Below are 23,478 nucleotides of genomic sequence, written 5' to 3' on the forward strand. Positions count from 1 at the left end.
GACCTGCTATAGCACATAAATGTGGCACAGAGCACTTATCTGACTCACCCCACAGCAGAACTAGAAATCTGCAGCTAATTGGTGAATTTGGTAATTAATATAAAATGAGAATTTTCACCAGATGTAATCCATACAATAGCATCAGATATAGTGGCTTTATCATTAAATGATGCATATAATATAATTTAGTTATATATACTAAAATAAATTGAAGGAAGTCTTAAAAATGAGAAAGACAGCTATTACTTATATCAGTAATTAGCTTCAAAGGGAGAAATCTAGAACAAGAACATATTCTAAGGTGCTATTAATAGCTCCTTAAGGTTCCTTCAAATCCAGAAACATTATGTTTAGTTCAGTATTTTCTTTTTCTTTTTTTTTTTTGAGACGGAGTCTCGCTGTGTCTCCCAGGCTGGAGTGCAGTGGCGTGATCTCGGCTCACTGCAAGCTCCGCCTCCCGGGTTCACGCCATTCTCCCGCCTCAGCCTCCCAAGTAGCTGAGACTACAGGCGCCCGCCACCACGCCCGGCTAGTTTTTTGTATTTTTAGTAGAGACGGGGTTTCACCATGTTAGCCAGGATAGTCTCGATATCCTGACCTCGTGATCCACCCGCCTCGGCCTCCCAAAGTGCTGGGATTACAGGCTTGAGCCACCGCGCCCGGCCGGGAGTTCAGTATTTTCATATATATTAAACAGAGTATTGATAACAGATGTTATAAATTTAAAAATAAGATTGTTGCATTTATATATTTTTCAAGAAATAGCACAACCTTGCTAGAACCACTACATTTTTTTCTTTATGTGTTTCATGTATTTCAACTTTAGTTAAAAGATTACTCTAAAAATTGCTAACTCCTTATTTTACATCTTTTATTCCAATTCTTATACAAAGTTTACTGCAAGAAGCAAATGCTTAAAAATATTTACCGTGGTATCATGATATTTAAATTCTCCTTTACTTTTCTAAGTAGGTACCCAGACAAAGAGTATTATTCTTTCCCACCCACTTCATTTTTTAGAGAGTTTTCCGGTGAATTCATCAGTCTACTACTTGAACCACTTGGATATTGTTCTAACCTGCATACCAAGATTTCTTTTCAAAGTTAACAATCGTGATTTCTAACATCACAGCAGTGTTTTTGTTTCTGCTGTGCTTCTTTGATTTTGGCAGGAATCAGTTCAAAAGAATGCGATGAAGCCTTCATTAAGGGACTATGATACTCATAGATTCTGGGAAGGCAGCCAGGGGAATCAATTGGTGAAACATTCAAAGCAAAAGGTGTACCACCCTCTTTTACATTCTCACATATGCCAAAGCTGACTGCTGAGGCGTTGAACTAAAGATCCTTGTCCTAGTCTTTGAGGTGTTCGATTTCTCTTATTTCCTCAGACCTGAATACCTGTTTTTATTACATTGCTTTCAGCGTGATATGTTATGATGTTCTGAGATTTCACTTCAAGGCATTGGCAGGTTTCTTTTACATCTGTGCATTTAGTAATCATGGAATGGTACTGGAGAAGAAGCTGCAGGGCAGGCCATGTGATAAAAATTGCAAGGATACTTCTACCCACCAGAGGACACTGGGCCTGGAGATGTTCTTTGCCTGAGTCAAAGCAGGGCAGGAAGTTCATGCCCTTGGGATGTGAAATGCTGACTTTTTCCTTGTTATTAGGATATAAGCCAAGCTAAGAAGAACAAGGACTCTGTGAAAGGAAAGGCACCAGTTTCTCTGGCCCCAGTGTTCACCTGTCAATCCGCTGTTCCAGATCCAGACTATAAAGAGTGAAGGGGGCAGGGAGAAGGAGAAAAGAAGCAGCAAATTGTCTTGCACAGAGATTGTTTGGATTAGCTAATAAAATCTGCTAAGCTTTTGAAAATCCCTATCAAAAATCAGGCAATTAATTTTATCTCCATTTCTAATCAAGAGCAGCCAACGCGAGTTTTCAGAGCAAAGACAGAGACAGTGATTTGGTGATGCTATTTGGGTAATCACAGTTTTATACTATAAACTTTGAAGTCTTTACAAAGTTTAAAGAATCATGGATTGTTGCATAAAAACCACAGAATAAAATAACTGTATTTATCAATCTAATATAAAATACTAACTGAAAAAGTCATGGCATCCTACACTTCATAAAACTACTTGTTTACACTATATTCCTATTTACCATAAATTCCTTGTGCATGTTTTCATATACATATATTTAAGATTTCCCCAAAGATAATGTTGCCTCATCAAGATTCTCTAAAAATGGGTGTAAAGTTGTAAGATCATCAAAGTTTTAGAGCTATTAAGAGCTTTGAAGGTAATTTAATCATATCTTCTCATTTTATAAAATAAGCAATGGAGACCAGAAAGAACAAATATTTTGTTCAATATTACAAAGCTCACTAACAGAGACAGGCTTTTTCTGGTTCCCAGGACTTTCAAGACACCACACTGCATCCAAAGAACAGTGTAGCTGGCAGGGCTTTCTATACGAAATCCAGTTCTTGCAAGTTAACCTTTATTCATCCAATAAAGACTACAATTTTCAGACAAGGTTTGAAATAGTACTGTAGTTTTTATTGGATGAATAACCACTGAAATAAGTTTATATAGTATTTAATCATTATATATAGTCATATATATAAATAATGTAATTATATATAAATAATATATATTTAATAAAGTACAGTGCTCAGTGGGTTAAAATAAAGATTGCTAGTTGCAACAAATAAGTTTTCACAGGATATTAAAATAATTGTCAGTTTAGAACTCACTGTTCTCCAAGAAAATAAATACAAGTAATGAATTTGAGAAAACATAGTATTTCACAGATGAATAAAAAATGCATTTGAAATGCTAGCATATTATTTCCTAACTTTTTTCAACCAAAGAAATCTTTTCAAATGTTCAGTTACAATTCTTTCAACAGTGAATATAAATTTTACAGATTTATTTTTTTAGCTTCTTTCTAATATGATTGACTGTTGAACACTAGATTGACGTGTTCAATGGTCACACAGACATCAATTGGGATAATGATGCGACAATAACAAGCACATTTTCTTGAGAAATACTTTAAAAAGTAAATGATATACTGAACCACAAAATGAAAAATGGGGAGATATAAATGCTCTTTAAAATGTTTTTATAAACATACTGAAATATAGACAGAAACTTGTAAAACTGGAAATAGAGCAAAATGTGTTTTCAGGTGGCATTTTAAAGAAAGAGATGAAATAAAAATGAGGGGCAAAAGATGTATTTTCTACATGTGGCAGTGAACTTGAAACCAAAACTGCAAATTTATATAAAGAGTTCAAAATAAGGGAGACAGTCAGTGAACCAGAAGAACAGAACAAGCCAAATGAAGATTATTTTATATGTGATTAAAATGATTAAACAAGAAGGTTGAATAAGAGAAGGAAAACATTTTTTGACTTAATGATGAAAGCTATCAAGAAACAGAAAAAATGATGAATAATGTGATGAGATGGACCATTTTAATTAAATTTGCAAAGCATAAGTTAATCAAAAACTATATAGGCCAAATAAAAAAAAAAATAGAAAATGGATGGCAAGTTAAGATCTGAAGTGAAGAAAAAGAAGAGACACAAGGCCGGGCGCGGTGGCTCAAGCCTGTAATCCCAGCACTTTGGGAGGCCGAGACGGGTGGATCACGAGGTCAGGAGATCGAGACCATCCTGGCTAGCACAGCGAAACCCCGTCTCTACTAAAAAATACAAAAAAACTAGCCGGGCGAGGTGGCGGGCGCCTGTAGTCCCAGCTACTCGGGAGGCTGAGGCAGGAGAATGGCCTGAACCCGGGAGGCGGAGCTTGCAGTGAGCTGAGATCCGGCCACTGCACTCCAGCAAGGGGGACAGAAAAAAAAAAAAGAAGAGACACAAGTTATAGTAAAGTAACAATCCAAGGAGTTTTGTGGTGAATGACTGCCCAGGGCAGCCCTATTACTGACAGCGTGATGTCTCATGCTTTATTTCTTAACAACGTCAGAAAAGTCAGCTGATGCCAGTGCACAAGAAATTCAACAGCAATTTGCAATAAAACACAAATGAAATAAGTTACATTTTCTATTGTTTTCAGTCTTATTACTCAAATCAACAGGAATAAAAGAGTTCTCTAATGCTCCACTATTAAAATGTTTTTCCTAAAAGTCACATACTTGACATAAATGTAACTGACTACTAAAGCAAACCTTGTGGATTTGACAAGGCACTTGTTTATCTAAGTGGTAGAAAAGAGAAAAAGCCACTATAAACATGCATTCAGTTCTGAAATTTGGTCTTAATACTTTTCTTCAAAGCTCCCTACGGTATCAAACAATGACATTAAATAGGTGAATTTTGTTGTTTTCAATTGTATACAGAAATAATTTTGTTTCTCTATATTTCTTAATGACACTTCCATGAGATTTTCAAGTTGTTGCATTTAGCTTTTGCCAATGCTCAGATAAAAATTGCGTGTTTACCTTATCACATAGAACATTTCAAATTTTATATTGCTATCTAGTCAATCAGCTTGACAGCTCCATTCTCACAGTTGGCGTTCTCTCTCTTTCTTCTTTTTGATTGACTCGGCACAACGGCTGACACAATAGCCTCTGACCAAAGGGAATAGTTCTTTTCCAGAGTTATTGTTTTGAATTCTATTCACAGTTAACTATGTCTCACTGAACCCTTCCAATATAAACAAAATATTTGGATTACTTTCAAAGTAATAATGCCCCAGGGCAAAATTTAATATAAGACCCAACTTCCTTTTTTTTTTTTTTTTTTTTTGCAACACAGCAGAAAGACCTGCAAAATATTTAATGCTTGACAGAATGATCAGGACCCATTTTTACTGTTGCATTAGGTTGGCCACTATCTTATCCAGTAAGCAGATTACCTAGTTTTTGTATTTTTTAAAAGTACATCTTGTGAGAGGCAGATGCAACATCAGCCATTCACAATCAATTCTTATGTAAACAAGAGAATGATGAATCCTGTTCCCAACCAATTTGGGGAGGAGCCTCCTCAAATTGCTTGATGCATCTCCAGCTAACCTTGTGGTAATTAAAGTAAAACTTTCTATCATGCAGGATCCATGCTACTTCAGTCATCAACTAAGCAAATTAATAATAGTCATCTCATAAATACTTCCCTGAATAACTTACAATATGTTATAAGATGATTAAAGACTTTAAGTTCTAGAGAATTTTTCTTCATCCTGTTCATTATTCAGATAGATTATCTATCTAAATATAAAATATTAGTAGGTAAGACAATCTGGTCTTGGCTGTCCCTGGTCTTTAAAAATAATTTGTATCAGTCAACTCTTCTTCGGAGTATTTTATCCTACAGAATCATTGAAAATTTATGCAAAGCAAGTTGTCTGGAATTTATCAGCTTCAGATGACTGACTGCTAGAATGTGTATCTCGACTGAAAGTTAATGGTTAATAGCCACAGTATATTATTTTTCCTGATGCATTACAGCTAGAGTCTCTACTTTTGCAACCTGGAAATAAGATGTCCGAAGTTATTTTAGCACTATTTCTACCTTTTGACAAAACAAAGGCAAGTTTCTGGATAGAACAAGAAACAAAATTGTGAACTGAACAGACGGAGTGTAACGAGTCAGTGTTACTAAAATACAGGGAAGAAGATAGTGTTGCTACAGCCAATCATTGTTGGTTTATTCCCTGGTTTATTTAGAAAGATTGGCATGGAGGTTTGAACTAGCACATTGTGTGTGCCAGAGTCATCATGCTGTTTTGCTAGACAAGTGGTAGAGATCACATTTCTCTAATCAGCAGACTTTTTATTCTTACACTTAAGTTGCCTTTGCTTATCTTTCTCACGGCTTCTAATTTTCGCCTAATGAAATCGTAAGCTTTGGAGTCAAACAAACCGGAGGTTGAAGCCAAACTTTGAGAGTTATTGCTTATTTGGCCAAGTTAACCTCTCTCAGCCTTAGTTTATTCAGCTGTGAAATGGTGAAGTTATATGGGCCAATGGTGAAATGAGATACTGTGTGTGTGTTTGTGTGTGTGTAATTTAACAGAATGCCCGTCATAAAATATTCAATAAACTTAAGCTAGAATGTTTCTTATCTCATAATTAACTTTCTAGGACATCTTAATTATTTTAATAAGGTGGGGTTATACTTAAGTAAATAAATTAAAATACATGCATTTATTCAATTACTATTTCTTAAGTACCTAATCTGCTGAACACGTTTTTTTTGGCAAACAAGGATACAATAAAATAAGACCCTAGATTTCAAAGAACACATGGAGTCTATCCAGGGTGATACCTATGTGGATAGCTGACAAGAAGACAACCTAACAAGTGTGATAGTACAAAGATGACTAAAGGAGCAAGGAAACACAGAAGAGGGAATATTTTATCTTTTCCTTGGAGGATACTCAAGGGAGATTCTATAGAAGAGATAACTCCAAGTGTGACCTTGAAAAATGAGTAGGAATCTGCCATTTCAAGAAGGTGAAGGGAATTCCCAGCCAAAGAAATGAACAATGCTTCAGAGGTGTTCACATATGTCTGATGCCAGGGACTGTGATTCAGACCTGGCTAGACCACCTGATGACTTTAGCTTTACTAAGGAAATAATCTTTCCTGAAAATATCTCTATTGTTACCATTACCATTAATACTATTAAAATACACAATTCAGTTAGTTTTGATGTTTCTATTCACCAGCACTATGACCACCATTGCCAAATATTGCTCCCTTTGTTTCCAATAATGGATTTTGGAATACTTTACCACTATCCATTTCCCCTACCAATACATTAGCTAAGATGTATGGGTGGGGAAACAATTTTATTTACTGTCTTCTAATTATTCTATTCTCCTTGCAAAAAACATCAACAAGCTTAAAGGAGCTCATGATCCTATTGCTCTGCTAAGTATCAAAACAATCCAAATACTTCAGCATTTGATTTTGAGATTTGCTACCAACCTTCATAGACTTATTGTACTTCTCTTCTTTCTCATTATTCCAAACAGCTCCTCATTGACTCAGAATATTGATTTTACTAGGTTAGCACAGAGGTTTTTGCCAATAATGGCAAAACTCGCAATTACTTTTGCACCAACCTAATATTCAAACACAGCTTCAATGGGATGATTGATATAGTACATTCTGAAGCCTAATTTCTAGGGTTTCTAGCCTAAATTCCCCATTTGATAGCTATGTGGCTGCAGACGAGTGCCTTATCTTTAGTGTCCTTGCCTGTACAATGGTAATAGTTCCAGTACTTCCCTCGTAAGATTAAATGAGTCAGGAATAGGTGAGTTAATACTTGTAAAGTATCTAAACAGTGCCTAGTGCATGATCAGCACTCAGCAAGTTTTTAGCTAACATTACTATTTCCTGTTCAAAATATAAATACCCTATATTATCATTTCAAATTATTTTCAAAAGACCCATGATGATATTTTAAATAATATATGAATATATATTTGTTTTAAAAGAGGCAATCAATAGCTAACTAAGTACAGGAAGTACCACCAAAGCTCTCCCCTTAATTCCCACCACTCCTATTCCAAACCTCAGAGGTAACCTCTGGTTGCAGTGTAAAGGGTATCATCTGGTTCTTTATCTCTATGTTTAGTTCTTTGAATATGAATTGGAACTTGCCCATGAATTTGAATATGAATTATTCTAAAAATTACTTTTTTTTACTTAATATGTCTCAGATGCCTTTTTATCACAATGCATTTTCATTTATTCACCAAACATTTCCTAAGCAGCTATAATGTGCCAGAACCTTTTTCTATTTTCTGGAGACAGATACATTAGCAAACAAAAATGCATGCCCATTTGAAGCTTGCACTCTCTTTGATGTATAGCTTATTATTTACTAATAACTAATATATACAGAGTATGAATATAACCTAACCTCTTTTACCAAACCCCTATTAAAATAAATTTAGGTGATTTTTAGTTTTTTGTGCTGCTATTAATACAATAATACTGATAGCCTTTGCACTCATGTTCCTATGGGGTTTAATTCTTAAGAGGAATTCCAAGAGGTGGACTTATTGATTTAGAGGTTTTTATGGACATCGCACCAATTTGCCCTCCAAAAAGTATTTGCCAATTCACCCTCTCACCTAGAGTTTTTGAAAATGGATATTCTGCCAACATCATTCAAATTGAAGTCAGCAAAACTATGTCTTCAAAAATGTTTACAGAAGCTTTACAAAGAAGATATTTTGCTCAGTTAAATTTGAGAAAACATTGGAGTTTTCTTTACTAAAGTTTGCATGTTTCCGTGCATTATAAATTTTTGATATGGGTGCATAATATGCAATGCTTTTACCATAGTTATATTAACAAATTAAAGAGCAATGTTCTATTTGTTTATGTGACAAATGATGTATGAATTGTTTAGAATTATGCCAGTGCTTTTTAGGCTCATACTATCAAGGAAATACATAGATATCAGAATGTAGAATGTGATGTAAGGTTTTTTTGTTATTTTTACCCATTGCATTTCTTTAGGTGAGAATATTCCTCAAAAGAGATAGTCCCGAAAAGATATAATGGGTCAGATATAATAGGCAGAGTAGATTTAGCATAATTCTTAAGGACTCTTGGGTTTGGGGGACCCTTTTAAGTTGAGCATTGGCTTCAACTTATAGTCACCAGCTTCATTAGCCCCTAACAAGCGAGTCAGCCTGTCTCTGGAGCTTTGAAGCTAGGCACTGACATCCTCTCTAGCTAGGAAAGTCCTAGATGGCATCTTCTTTCAAAATAAGGCTGTTTCATCTACATGAAAAATGTGTTGTTTAGTGTAGCCATCCCATTAATTATCTTAGATCTTCTGGATAACTTGCTGCAGCTTCTCCACCAGCACTTGCTGCTTCACCTTGCACTTTTATGTTATGAAGACAGCTTCTTTCTTTAAACCTCATGAACAAATCTCTGCAAGTTTCCAACTTTTCTTCTGTAGCTTCCTCTCCTCTCTCAGTTTTCATAGAATTCAAGAAAGTTAGGGCCTTGAACTGGATTAGGCTTTGGATTAAGGGAATGTTGTGGCTGCTTTGATCTTCTAACCAGACCACTAAACCTTTCTTCATATCAGATATAGGACTGTTTCAGTTTCTTATCATTCATGTGTCCACTAGAGTAGCATTTTTCATTTCTTCAAGAACTTTTCACACCTTGGCTAACTGTCAAGCTTTTGGCCTAGCTTGGCTTTTGACATGCTTTCCTCACTAAGCTTAGTCATTTCTAGCTTTTGCTTTAAAGCGAGAGATGTGTGACATTTCCTTTCACTTGAACATATAGAGGCCATTGAGGGATATTAATATGTCTAATTTCAATATTGTGTCTCAAAAAACAGAGAGGCCCAAGAAGAAAGAGAGAGAGAGACCAAGGAACAACCAGTGAGTAGAGTAGTCAGAACACATAGTATTTATGAATTAAGTTAGTGATCTTATATGGGCACCGTTTTTGCTGCCTAAAACAATTACAATAGTAAGATAAATTATTATTAATCACAGATAACTATGACAGATATAATAATAATCAAGTTTGTAATATTTCTAGAACTACCCAATTTTGACACAGAGATATGAAATGAGCCCAAGCTATTGGAAAAAATGGTACCAATAGACTTGCTTGATGTGAGCTTGCCATGAATCTTTATAATTTGCTGAAAATGCAGTATCTGGGCCGGGCGTGGTCACTCACACCTGTAATCCCAGCACTTTGGGAGGCCGAGGTGGGTGGATCACCAGAGATCAGGAGTTCAAGATGAGCCTGACCAACATGGTGAAACCCTACCTCTACTAAACATACAAAAATTAGCTGGGTGTGGTAGTGGATGCCTGTAATCCTAGCTACTTGGGAGGCTGAGGCAGGAGAATCTCTTGAACCTATGAGGCAAAGGTTTCAGTGAGCCGAGATTGTGCCATTGCACTCCAGCCTGGGAGACAGAGTAAGACTCCATCAAAAAGAAAGAAAGGAAGGAAGGAAGGAAGGAAGGAAGGAAGGAAGGAAGGAAGGAAGGAAGGAAGGAAGGAAGGAAGGGGGAGGGAGGGAGGGAGGGAGGGAGGGAGGGAGGGAGGGAGGGAAGGAAGGAAGGAAGGAAGGAAGGAAGGAAGGAAGGAAATGCAATATCTGCAAAGTGTAATAAAGCAAAGTGCAGTAAAATGAGGTATGCCTGTACATGCCTGTACATGTAGATATTTCTGGATATCTGGTGTCTCTTCAACACATGGTGATTTAGAGATTCAGGCTTCTTACCTCATGTAGGAGACTTCACTGCCCCCTTAGGTCTCATTGTCATCAGCATGGAGTAGGCAAACCTTAGAATCCTCATTTTACGTTGAAACCATCATTTATTTACATTCCTTTGGCAAGAACTACACATATGGCCATATCTAACTATAAGACGATCTGAGAAATGAAACTTAACTCTGCATTCAGGAAAAAAAGCAAACAGTTATTGGCTAAAAGTCACCAGATTCTGACACATCGAACAGGTCCACAATAATATGGCTAACAACTCAAGCACTCATTATATGACAGGCTCAGTTCTAGACACTTTATTTGAATTAACTCACATAATATTCAAAACAGTCATATAAGGTTGGTGCTTCCATGTCATAAGTTAATAAGGTGAATCAAGGTCACATAGCTTGTAGGTGGTAGAACCAGGAGAGAAATCCAAGCTGAGGGCCCGGCCTTCTTGCTGTGCCATGCTGCTGCTTCACCATTCAGTGTGCCCCACGGACAGGCCTGCTGGAGTCATTGTTCCCTCTAGTCTCATACACAGTTCTCCTTTGCCTTAGTTCCATCTGACTTTTTCAACAACTTTACCCTCACTCCCCACAAGGTCCTGCATCCATTTTGGAGAATAAATATTTAGTTCTTCATATCCTATAATTTCCTAAAAGGCACTAGCTCACCCAGATAATTCATAGTGATACAGCAAAAAGACAAACTTTCTTTTGCTAATGTTGGTTATGTCCTAGAATATAATTGTAATACTTGGTTATGGAAAAAAAAAAAACTCTGTGTCCTTTTTTCCATTTTACTATTTGACCGTCTTCTACGAAGAATCAAAATCCCAGTTTTCCTTCTCTCTGGTTATTGTCTTTTCCTGCCTTTAATAGTTTCTCCTACTCTACCTAAATTTAGATATGAGTGCTGCTTGAAATTTACTTCATATGTCTTTCATTTCTCACTCTTTGGTAATAATCATATCTGCTCCCATGGCTTCAATTAAAATCTGTATCTGTTTTCCAACCCAGGGACTAGTAGGCCAGTGGTCAGGAAAGAAATAGGGGTTACATAACACCTAACAGAGGTCTGATGGTATATCAAATCATTGAGGGTGTCATTTCAAACTGGTCTTTTTTGCCCTGCACCAAAATCCCTAATATACTCACTATATCAGTTGGCTACTGCTACAGGCTATTACTGAGCAACATACCACCCTAAAGCTCAGTGACTTGAGACAGTTATTCTCACACTGCAGTCTAAGAGTTGGCAGGATGGCTTTCCTTTAGGCTACAGGTACTTCTGGCTACTGGGAGAGGTTTATTCTATGTGCATCTCGATTTCCTCAAGCCAGCAGGATTTGTTCTTCTAGTAATGATGGCAGAGAGTAAAAGGGCAAACCCAGCCGTGACAACACATTTCATACCTCTGCTTGCAACACATCAGATAAAATCTCTTTGGTCAAAGCAAGTCACATGCTGAGCCCTAAGTCAAGAAGTAGAGAAGTACACTCTGTCTCCAGTGGGGAAAATGCAGTCACAAGTCACAGGGAATGGATACAAGGAGAAGAGAAGAATTGAGAAAGGTAACTGAATATGCTGCATTCCTATCTTGAAATTTACAGGTATGGATAAAAATGAAACATCCAATTGTAGATATGAATGACCTAATTAGATGGATAAGTCTGGAAGAGGACCAAGTTCATGGGAAAGATCAAAAATTCAGTTTTGAAGATGTTGATGAGAAGATGAGACAAAGCCGTATATAGATGTGGATGACCACATGTGAGTCTGGAGCTGAAAGGAAATGCCTTGACAAGAGAAGTAAATTTGAGGATCATCAGTACACAGAAGTACTTGAATCCATATGTTTAAATGGAATCACCCTAGGAAGAAATTTAGAGTGAGAACAGGACTGCATGAAAAGACATTAAAGAAGTTAAAGAAGAACTAACAAAGGCAGGAGAGAAGAAGAGAATGGAGAGGTAAGAGGGAAGCCAGTTATGTGCAATGGCACAGAAATTAAGGTACGATTATTTCAGGAACAAGATATTAATGGTATTGAATACGACTGAAAGGCCAATCATGACGAGAATAGAAAAACTGCTGATTTCACTATTTGGCAGTGGGTTCACTGACTTCGTCATCTGCAATGACTTCTCTTGATCTCACCTCCACCATCTACTCTAAGGGCCACCTTAGATCTTATGATCTAATTCACTCCTGTGCCCAATCACTTTTCTAAAACAATTTGTATTTTCAGATTGCATGTTCAACTCTTTTTAATGCAGCCATTGTAACATATAATTGTGATTGTCTGTTACATGTCCATTTATTAGTATCTTCTGATTTTGTCCTGTTTTCTTCTAATTCCATGTATAACACTCCACCAGTATCCCACTCACCTCCGCTTTTGTTAAGCCCATATGACAAAATTTCACTCTACATTAGGTCAGGTATGCATTCTTTCTGTGCTGTTCTGACTCAGCTGAGTACTACTGAAGGCTTAAGTCACAAAGCAGGGGAGACTGTACAAAACATTCTTGACCACCAACTTCATCTGAGACCTCAACAATGCCTGTCATTTTTACCATGCTTCTCTGGATAGTTCATTTTCCTACTTTATATAAAAGCGCACAGTAGGGGCACAATGAAATTCTTTTCATTAGCCAAATATCACATGTTCTCACTTATAAGTGAGAGCTAATTGATGAGAACACAAGGACACATAGAGAGGAACAACACACAATGAAGCCTAGAGGAGGGTAGAGAGCGGGAGGAGGGAGAAGATCAGGAAAATAACTAAAGGGTACTAGGCTTAATACCTGGGTGATGAAATAATCTGTACAATTAAAAAAAAACACCCATGACACAATTTACCTGTATAACAAACCTGCACATGTACCCCTGAACTTAAAAAGAGGAAAACAAAATTTTTTTCATTAATGAAAGCTTTGCAACATTTCTCTGTTCTCCTAAAAAATACTACTGGCCAATGACTCTTTCTTTCTTAAAACACAATTCTGCCTCCTACTTCATTTCCATCAGATAACAATCAGTCCACTGCTTGCCAACAAACCTAGAAACCTTCCTCCATTACACTCATCTTTCCTCTTTCCCTCTGGTTTCAACAGAGTAGGTGCCCTTCTGCAATCCAAGGCCAATGCTGCTGCATTGGCTTTTGATCTCATGTATTTTGTCCTTCATAAAACTCCATTGTATAATTTTTCTTTTGCTCTTTGTAATTTCAATTTTGGCCATTTTTATCAATAATTAAAATGATAAAACATCCACTATCTTAAAAAAAAAAAAGAAGAAGAAGAAGAAGAGGAAGAAGAAGCAGTCCCTTCTTTTCTGGTGGATGATATGACCAGTCACTGAGGTTGTTGTTTTCTGAACATAGGCATTTATTCTGCTAGTTAGTAGCTAGGAGTACTTACTGCTGATGGCTTACAGCTGAGTACCTCCCCAGGCATTGTCATAAGTAGCATATAAAAAGAATCTCCTCTCCTGCACATAGAGGAATAAAACTGCTAAGGATTTGGCCCAGAGCTTAGTTATAAGGGTAGTTAAACTTTAGGAAAGGTTGAATTTCAATTCTAGCAATTCTATTATGACAAGATCAGGGCCCTGATTGAGGAGTGGAACCTAACCTTTTGAGATGGAAACATCTGGATCTATTCACGCAGAATTTTAATCTCTAGGTTCTGCTGAACTACCCAGGCCTCCAGAAATGGCCTATTTTTTTCCTGCTAAGGGGTAGCACTAATCATCATTTGAAGACACGTCAAAGACTTCTGTCTTGCAAGACAATGCACCCCTCCTGGTCACCAGACCAATAAATAAGGTGAAGGTACAATATAACTTAGCTGAGGGTATGCTGCAGCTATAGAGGAAACAAAGAACCTATACCCCAAGGAAACTACAGAACTTAGCCAACATATGTCCATAGAAGCCAGAGAAGTATGTATGGTGTCCAGAGAGTAGGTAGTAGACCATAAAGTTGAATAAGAGAGAGTTTATCAAGCCAGGCACAATGGTTCACACCTGTAATCTCAACACTTTGGGAGGCTGAGGTGAGCAGATCATCTGAGGTCAGGAGTTCAAGACTAGCCTGGCAAACATCACGAAACCCCATCTCTACTAAAAAGTACAAAAGTTAGCCAAACATGGTGGTGGGCACCTGTAATCCCAGCTACTTGGGAGGCTGAGACAGGAGAATTGATTGAACCCAGGAGTCGGAGGTTGCAGTGAGCTGAGATCACATCATTACACTCCAACCTTGGCAACAGAGAAATACTCCATCTCAAAACAAAAACAAAAACAAAAACAAAACAAAACAAAAAACCAAAAAATAGAAATGCAGGAATTAGCATGAAAGGTGGTGGAAGAAGTGGCCAAAAGGTCAGAAGAATGCATATGGTAGGAGTTATACTCTTAAGGATGGAAATACTACTTGCCAATTACATTCCACAGAGAGTCTCCAAAGACACTCCATTTATCAAAACCATAAGGAATATTCCAGGAATCTCAGTGATAGCTGTCTAGACCAGAACTGACCATAGAATATGTTATACTGAATAGGGCTTCATGATAATAATGGAGATCATAGGACTAAAATAATAATGATAATAGAGGTAGATGGAAATGTTTAACTATCAGAGCAATGCGTACAGTTATCTTAATGAGCAGCAAATTGAAGTGACGGTAGGTAGGAGGCAGCGCTGACTTACAGAAAACTATGGAGATGATTACAAAACATAGTATATGCAAGGGCAATGAAGATGAGCAACTAACAAGGGTGTTCTCAATCTAAATAATTAAAAGAAGTCAAGATTGCATGCTTATAAGGCTGAGGGAAGCTGCTATAATAAAAAGTCATGATCTTTTGCCTAGTTTCTGGATTTGCCGGTATTCAAATCCAGCACCCATTAAGAGGACAGGCTGGTTTCCCAGGTGGAAGTACCCTGCAACATTATGAAAATGGTGAAAGTTCACCAGAACTTCTCCAAAGCTACTGGGATGACTTCCTTAAGTAACCATATACTGTGAAAATGGAGATATACAGGTATTTAGAGACTGTTAGACGCAAGGTTCTAGTTGACAATGATCCTCGGTGATCCAGATTATTCCCTTTGTTAGGATGCAGGCATATGGGTATGGGAGCCTGGTAATAAATAGATACTTAGCCCAGGACCACTTGGCAGTAGGTCCACATTTTCCACAGACAAACCTAGTGGTCAGTTTCCAAACATTCAAGTTAGAAGTGGAATAGAAACATTTTGCAGAAGGCAGAATACTTACATGGATTCTTTGGACTGTGAATTAATTATACCATAGTAGAGAGGACCCAGGGAAGCCTCTAAAACTGCCTCCATCCCCTCCTAAGCCAAAATAGAAGTTAAAAACAAGATAGCATTCTGGAGAAAATATCAGAGTTTAGTGTGATCCTTAGAACCTACAGGTTTCAGAGATGGTAGTCCCAATCATATCCCATTTAATTCATCACAATAACCACACAAAACCCAGATGAATCCTAGAGAATGACAATATATTAACACAAATTCAATCAAGTAATAGCCCCACTTGCAGCTGCTGTGTTAGTATCTTTGCTAGACTAGATTAGAATAGCCTTAGTTTTTATAGTATGTGACCAGTTTGCATTCATGTAGCCCCCAATACTGCAACAATATACATTTATGGTCTAACCCTGGACTTGTTACTTTCCCTTGTTCTGTCATAATATAGTTTTGGTATTTTTTTTTGAGGGGGGCTGGCTGTTTGTTTTTTTCTTTTGAGACAGAGTCTCACTCTGTTACCCAGGGTGGAGTTCAGTGGCACCATCTCGGCTCACTGCAACCTCCACCCCAGGTTCATGCAATTATCCTGCCTCAGCCTCCCGAGTAGCTGGGACTACACACCCATGCCACCACACCTGGATAATTTTTGTATTTTCAGCAGAGATGGGGTTTTGTCATGTTCACCAGCCTGTTTCTCTGGCCAAATTAACTGGGAAAAAAAGACTGCTCTGGCCTGAAAAATGTAGAGGAAATCCCTATTCCTCCATCCTCTTTGTTTTCTCAAAGTACTTTGCCTCAGTGGTAGATACATTTCTATGGAATCTTTCTTTCTTTCTCTCTTTCTTTCTTTCTTTCTTTCTTTCTTTCTTTCTTTCTTTCTTTCTTTCTTTCTTTCTTTCTTTCTTTCTTTCTTTCTTTTCTTTCTTTCTTTCTTTCTTTCTTTCTTTCTTTCTTTCTTTCTTTTCTTTCTTTCTTTCTTTCTCTTTCTTTTTCTCTCTTTCTCTTACTCGTTCTCTTTCTTTCTTTCTCTCTCTCTTTCTCTCTTTCTTTCTTTTCTTTCTTTTTCTTCTTTTTTCAGGATCTCACTCTGTCATCCAGGCTGAGTACAGTGGTGCAACTTCAGCTCACTGCAACCTCTGCCTCCTGGGCTCAACTGATCCTCCCACCTCTGCATCCTAAGAAGCAGGGATTACAGGCGGGGCTACCATGCCTGGCTAATTTTTGTATTTTTAGTAGAGACATGGTTTTGCCATGTTTGCTAGGCTGATCTCTAACTCCTGACCTCAAGTGATCCACCTGCCTTGGCCTCCCAAAGTTCTTGGATTACAGGCATGAGCCACCACACCCAACCTCTGTCATAATATAGTTTGAAGGGATCTGACTATCTCTACTTTTCACAGAATGCCACAGTGGTTCACTTTACCATTGACATCAATTAAGTAGTTAAGCTAAGCAAGAATTAGTAAGTATACTGGAGGTCTTAATAGGACTCATAGTATATATATCCTGAGAAATAAACTCTATTTAATAAGGAGCCCAGTGAAAATTATAAAGATTCAGTGGTCTGCAGTAGTTTGGGATATGTGGCCCTTCCTATCACTAAAAGCAAAATGAAATATCCAGGCAGATATCTTTTGGTTTCAGAGGCAGCATCTTCCATACTTGGGATCAATGGTGTGAACTGAGTGACATGGAAGGCCACTTTCTACCCTCTCTGTCTTTGCGAGTTATATGCCAGGCCACTCTGTAGTGCTGTTATCTGAATGCTTAATCCTTTCTCAACTCCATGCCTCTGTGATGGCTCATCTTTCTGCTTGGATCTCTTTCCCTTTACTCAGCTAACTTTCAACTCTTATCCTTCTGATCTCAACTTGGATGACATTCCCTCACGAAGTTTTATCTGATGCCCCTCTACAAACACATACAGAGACAAGTCTGGGATGGGTGGCCCCTTTGGGTTTCCTGTACTTATCTTTATACTGTCATTTATCTGCAATGTCACAACCACGTATTAACTTACCTATATCCCTTCCTAAATGAAGAACTGCTTGAGTGGAAGACTATAATTTTTTCAGTGTTATATTTCCAGTTGCTTGGGTTCACATGATTTGTGACAGTTACCTAACAATATTTATGGAATGCGTTAGTGAATAATCAGAGAATATCACAACTATAGGGCATGTGATACATGGATTCAAAACCTAGGGGTACATTTAAATTCTTATCAGAGTACTCTGGGCCAGGTTTTAATTTTCATTTACATATTATGTGTGAAATAAGGGAGCCAGGATATAGAATAATTAAGACCTCAAAGACAGACATATCTACAATTGAATCCTTTCTCTGCCACTTACTCTCTGTTTGACTTTAGGCAAATTATGAAATTTTTCTCCTTCTATTTTCTCTTTTGTACGATAGGAGAAATAACAGTGTCTTCCTCAAGGGGATCTTATGTGGATTAAATAAAATAATACATGAGGCCTTTGATAAATGTTCAAAAATTATATATACTTTTTTATTAGAAATAGCAGTATTAAGAGAATATTTTATTTATACAGGACAAATATAAACTTAATATTTGCCACTAATCAATCAGGAATAGTCTCTTTTTAGAAATATAAGTTCTCTCTCACTCACACATGGTGCAATGAAATTTAGTGACCAACTCACCAGTTGTTTCATCTCTTCCTTGGGTTCTTCTGCACAACTCATCTTTTATCTAATCTCTTTCAACTTTTGAACTGTGCTGCTTGATCTTTCAATTCTTGATCTGAAAAGAAGAATATATTTTTAATAATTCACCCTAAGAATCAGATCATGCCTATCACTCAGCCTCTTTCTGATGCCACCAACATAAAGCTTCTGGATTCGTTTCATCATAAATATTTCAATAAATCCATAGGTAGCTTTGGAGATTTATTTTTGAAAAAAAAAAAAAAGAACATCCTTAGATGTTTAAAAAAAGCCCCTTTAATACTTTTAAGGTTTAATAATTGGACCAAAGCTGATTCTTTATTTTATAAATCATGGATATTTGCATCTTAGTCAAGTATGTATTTTTTCATATTTTACTTAATTATATAATTATTTTTAAAAGCAGGCCAATAAGTTTTGAAAGACACATTTTCAAAGGTGCAAGGCAAATTCAAAAGAAGTAAAAAAGATGATAATCTTGTATAACTTGTCTTTTGCAGCTTTTGAGAGTAATTCTATGTGGAAAGAGAAGAAATGGAAGCCAAACATAGTCTTGTGCCAGAGGCGGAAACTGAAATAATGCAGTTTTTAATTTAAATAAAGGCTAATAAGGCTAAAACTTGCAAATTTAACTAACTTTATATTACTCCTCATGCTGTGCAGCTAATTTGCTGCTATCATCTGAAGAATGGTGGCTCTAGTTTAGTTACAGCATCAGTAAGTCATTTCACTTTAGACATACTTACTGAGTTCAAAATACATGTACAAAAGAGGCCCTCTACTAGACACCATCAGGCTACAAGTATTAATAAACTTGATTCCTTCACCTAAGAGGTTAGAATCTAATGGGAAAGATGTACAGCACACCATGGGTGCTGGTAAAAGGCAAACTACGGTAACATATTGCCATTCATTAGAGTTGGAAAGATTTGGTGGGAACAGTGGCATTTGGTCTGGCTCCTGACAGGAACACCCTTCCTCTAACAGATAGAAATGATGGTAAAGGAAAAGATAAGAAAAAGAAAAGCATGCAACCTCAGAGGCATAGGGCATGAAATGTAGTGCTGAGCAATCCAGTGAGGTGCAGTGTTAGAAGTAGTCATATGGCAGAATGAAAACTAAACCTACATTGCCTGGAGTCCCATTCTTTGAGTGCTTCCATATGATACTCAGGAGTTTAAATTTTAGTTTGAAAACAAGGAAAGACATCAAAGGTTGTTTATGAGTTTTGTTTGCTGGCCAGAGGAGTGATATAGTAATGTTTTATACTCGTGTTTGGAGAAAATTATTATCAAAGAACCTAAGTTCTACTGGCAGCCTTCTTTTTAGAGCAAGTTGATAGAAACTGAATCTGATTACTAACTTGCATTCTTTTTTTCACATCCTCCTTCCAATGTATTTAGCGGAGCCCCTTGGTTGTTGAAAGTCCTTGGTTTCAAGAAACCTACATTTAAAAACATGACTCTGCTATGCTAATGGACGAGATTGCTCCTTAGTGGTGTTTTAAACAAAGAACCAATACAATGCCAAGACGAAGACCTGATTCTGACTAGGAGCACAAGGTGGCAGAACTGTGAATAAGACTTTATGGAAGAGGATGTATTTATGCTGGATCTCAATTCATCGATAAAGAATTAAAGCAAACCAATATCCATGAAACTAAAACTTCTAGGAGAGAACATCAATGCCAAAGAGGAGTGTGGTCATTGAGATGAGGAAGAGAATCCTAAAATGAATGTTCATTAGTTTCCTGGAGTCAAAGAGCTGCCAGGTTTATGGAGATGGATTAGTGTAGGAGGGAATGTCCCTAGATGAGTTTGACCAACCCAGATCGTCCCCTTCTTGCTTTCAGTTCTCAAGCAGAATGCATTGAGAATGCAATACCCTAAGATAAGGAGGATATATCCAGAACATCCCAGACTATATTCTCATTTCTTCTAGAACAGTATGTTCTGCAACACTTGTGCCTAGCAATTAAAGTTATGCCCAGGCTATAAAATCCAGAGTGGAGCACTTCCGGGGTCTCTCAGCATCAGTGCAATACGGGGTATGGCCAGACAAGACTCCATACTCCCTCAGCAGCTTTCCTAAACATGGAGGGACTTGCTTGCCGTGGCTTCTAGGCTTCTGTTTATCCTCTGCCTATTTGTGAGGAGTAAATTTGCTTTGCCTGACTTGTGTGAGTGTTCTGTTTCACTGTACTGGACCTAAGAACACTTGCAATTAGAAGACGCATGAGTTTCTTCTATTATCTTGTGAAGAAGAATGTGAATCAGCCCAGTTCTGACAGAAAATATGTGGTACACTCAAGTTGCATAATTTATGAATAGTTTAGTAAAGGGACCATTTATAAAGATTTGAATAAGATGTAAGGGAAGCACAAAAGATACTGCAATACCTGGGTCTAGTAACAGTGGATAGTCTAAGTATTTATAGTTCTCCAGTAAAAAAAAAAAAAAAAAAAAAGAAAGAAAAAGAAAAAGACACTACAATAATGGAAATGGAGAGAGAGCGCTATGAGAAGAGGACTGCCTGGCTGGAGCTGATACTGCCCTTGGCAAAGCCGTCATGAGGAAGCCAGAGAAACTCGCTCTACTCCCTCTCTCTTTCTGATGCTCCTCATTTGCTTAACCAACCAGGAAACCAGAGGGTAAGAGAGTTCACGGATGCACACCACACAGGTAGTTTCACTGGGCACAGAACAGCATAGACAGCATATCTGGGAGAAAAATGGAAAATACTCTAAACGGTATGCAGACTCACACGTGAAAGTTCTTGACAACTGAAGTACTTTCAATGAACACACTAAAACAAAACAAAATAACACATACCTACCTGGATTATCATGAGAAAACAGTATTCTTTTATGATATAGTACCTTTTTCAATGTTCAATGAATATATGTTTGCATCTTTTTATTGTATACTGTCCATAATTGTATAAATATATAGGATATGAAGTGATGTTATAATTTATGAACACAAGGTAGAGTAATTAAATCATGCTAGGTTAACATATCCATTGCTTCAAATACTTAACATACTTCATAGCGAGAATATTTAAAATTTACTCTCTTAGCAATTTTGAAATGTATAGTGGCATGTGCCTGTAATCCCAGCTACACAGGAGGCTGAGATATAAGAATTCCTTGAACCCAGGAGATGGAGGTTGCAGTGAGCCGAGGTTACGCCACCGCCCTCCAGCCTGGGTGACAAAGTGAGACTCCATCTTGGTGGAAAAAAAATGTTATTTCTCATGTTTGAAATTTTGTGCCCTTTGACCATCATTTTTTTATTTCCCCTACCTCTTCACCCTCTGTAACCATGATTCTACTTTTTGCTTCTATAAGTTCAACTGGTTTAGGTTCCACATATATGTGAGAACATGTATCTATCTTTCCATGCCTGATTTATTGCAATTAGCATAATGTTCTCCAATTTCACCTACGTTGTTGCACCTGACATAATTTCATTCTCTTTAAGGATTCCATTGTGTAGACGTATCACATTTTCTTTACGCATTTATCTGTTTTTGGACACTTAGGTTGATTCGATAATTTGGCTCTTGTGAAAACTGCTGCAGTGAACAAGGGAATGCAGTCATCTTTTGACAGCCTGAGTTTAAATCTTTTTGGTAAATACCCAGAAGTGGAATTGCTGGGTCATACAGTAATTCTATTTTTAGTTTATTGGGGAACTTCCATACTGTTCACAATGGCTGTACTAATTTACATTTCCACCAACACCATATAACGGTTCCCTTTACTCTGCATCCTCACCAACACTTACCTTTCATCTTGTTTATAAAAAAAACATTCTGACAGGTGTGAGATGATATCTCATTATGATTTTAATTTGCATATTCCTAATGATTAGTGATGTTGAACATTTTTTACATATATCTATTTGACATTTATATGTCTTCTTTTGAGAAATGTATGTTCAGGCCCCTTTCCCATTTTTAACTGGGTTGTTTTCTTGCCATTGTTTAAGCTCCTTACATATTTTAGATACTAACTCCTTATTGGATGTGTGACTTGCAAATATTGTCTCTCACTTTGTAGGTTGTTTCTGCACAACATTAATTGGTTTCTTTGCTGTGCAGAAACTTTTTAATTTGCTCAAATTACATTTGTCTATTCGCTTTCATTGCCTGTATTTTTGTGGTTAAATACAAAAGATAATTGTCCAGATCAATGCTATATAGTTTTTTTCTAGGTTTTCTTCTTTTAGTCTCAGAGTATCTGGTTTTATGTTCAATTCTTTAATCCATTTTGAGTTGATTTTTATATGGCATGCAATAACAATCCAATTTACTTTTACTGCACTTGGAAGTCTGCTTTTCCCAACACCATTTATTGAGGAGACTGTCCTTTTTTTATTGTGTACTCTTAGCGCCTTTGTGAAAAATCAGCTGACTATATATATGTTGACTTCTTGGCCCTCTATTCTGTTTCATTGGTCAATGTGTCTTTTCATTTGGCTAATACCACACTGTTTTAGTTATTATTGCTTTGTAATATACTTTAAAATCAGACAGTTTGATACCTCCAGCTTTGTTCTTTTTGTTCATAATTGCCTTAGCTATTTAGGATTTTTTGTGGTTTCATATGAATTTTAGTATTATTTTTTCTATTACTATGACATTGGATAACATTGATATTTTGATAGAGATTGCACTGAGTCTGTAGATTGCTTTGAGAAGTACGGATTACTATGAATTTGTATGGCAGTGTGGATTTGGATAGTATGAAAGATTGATATTATTAATTTTTCCAACAAAATGAATTATTCTAATCCATGAACATGGGGTTTCTTCTGCTTTATTTGTGTTTTGTTCAATTTTGTTCATCAATGTTTCACAGTTTTCAGTGTACACTTCCTTCACTTTCCTGTTTAAATTTATTCCTAAGTATTTTATTTTTGTCATTATTATAAATGGAATTGTGCTTTCGATTTCTTTTTTTTTAAATTTTTTAAATTTTTTTGTATTATACTTTAAGTTCTAAGGTACATGTGCACAATGTGCAGGTTTGTTACATATGTATACATGGGCCGTGTTGGTGTGCTGAACCCATTAATTCATCATTTACATTAGGTATATCTCCTAATGCTACCCCTCACCCCTCTCCCAACCCCACTACTGGTCCCAGTGTGTCGTGTTCCCCTTCCTGTGTCCAAGTGTTCTCATTATTCAATTCCCACCTATGAGTCAGAACATGAGGTGTTTGGTTTTCTGT

At 37.0% G+C, this 23,478-nt stretch overlaps 1 long non-coding RNA gene across 4 annotated transcripts in view; it reads left to right on the top strand.

Annotated features, from left to right (window-relative positions):
- Window positions 1-23,478, top strand: part of LOC105482728 (uncharacterized) — a 65,414-nt gene that overhangs the window by 17,521 nt on the left and 24,415 nt on the right. For 3 of the 4 annotated variants that reach the window (XR_011619433.1, XR_987818.2, XR_011619437.1), the window contains exons 2-3: window positions 11,871-12,230; window positions 19,643-20,889. The exons of the other annotated variant lie outside the window; for it this stretch is intronic. This is a non-coding gene — a long non-coding RNA (uncharacterized lncRNA). The remainder of the gene's footprint in view (window positions 1-11,870; window positions 12,231-19,642; window positions 20,890-23,478) is intronic. 4 annotated transcript variants of the gene reach the window in all.

The sequence above is a fragment of the Macaca nemestrina genome, chromosome 1 (genome assembly GCF_043159975.1).
Source record: "Macaca nemestrina isolate mMacNem1 chromosome 1, mMacNem.hap1, whole genome shotgun sequence".
Classification (NCBI taxonomy): Eukaryota; Metazoa; Chordata; class Mammalia; order Primates; family Cercopithecidae; genus Macaca; species Macaca nemestrina.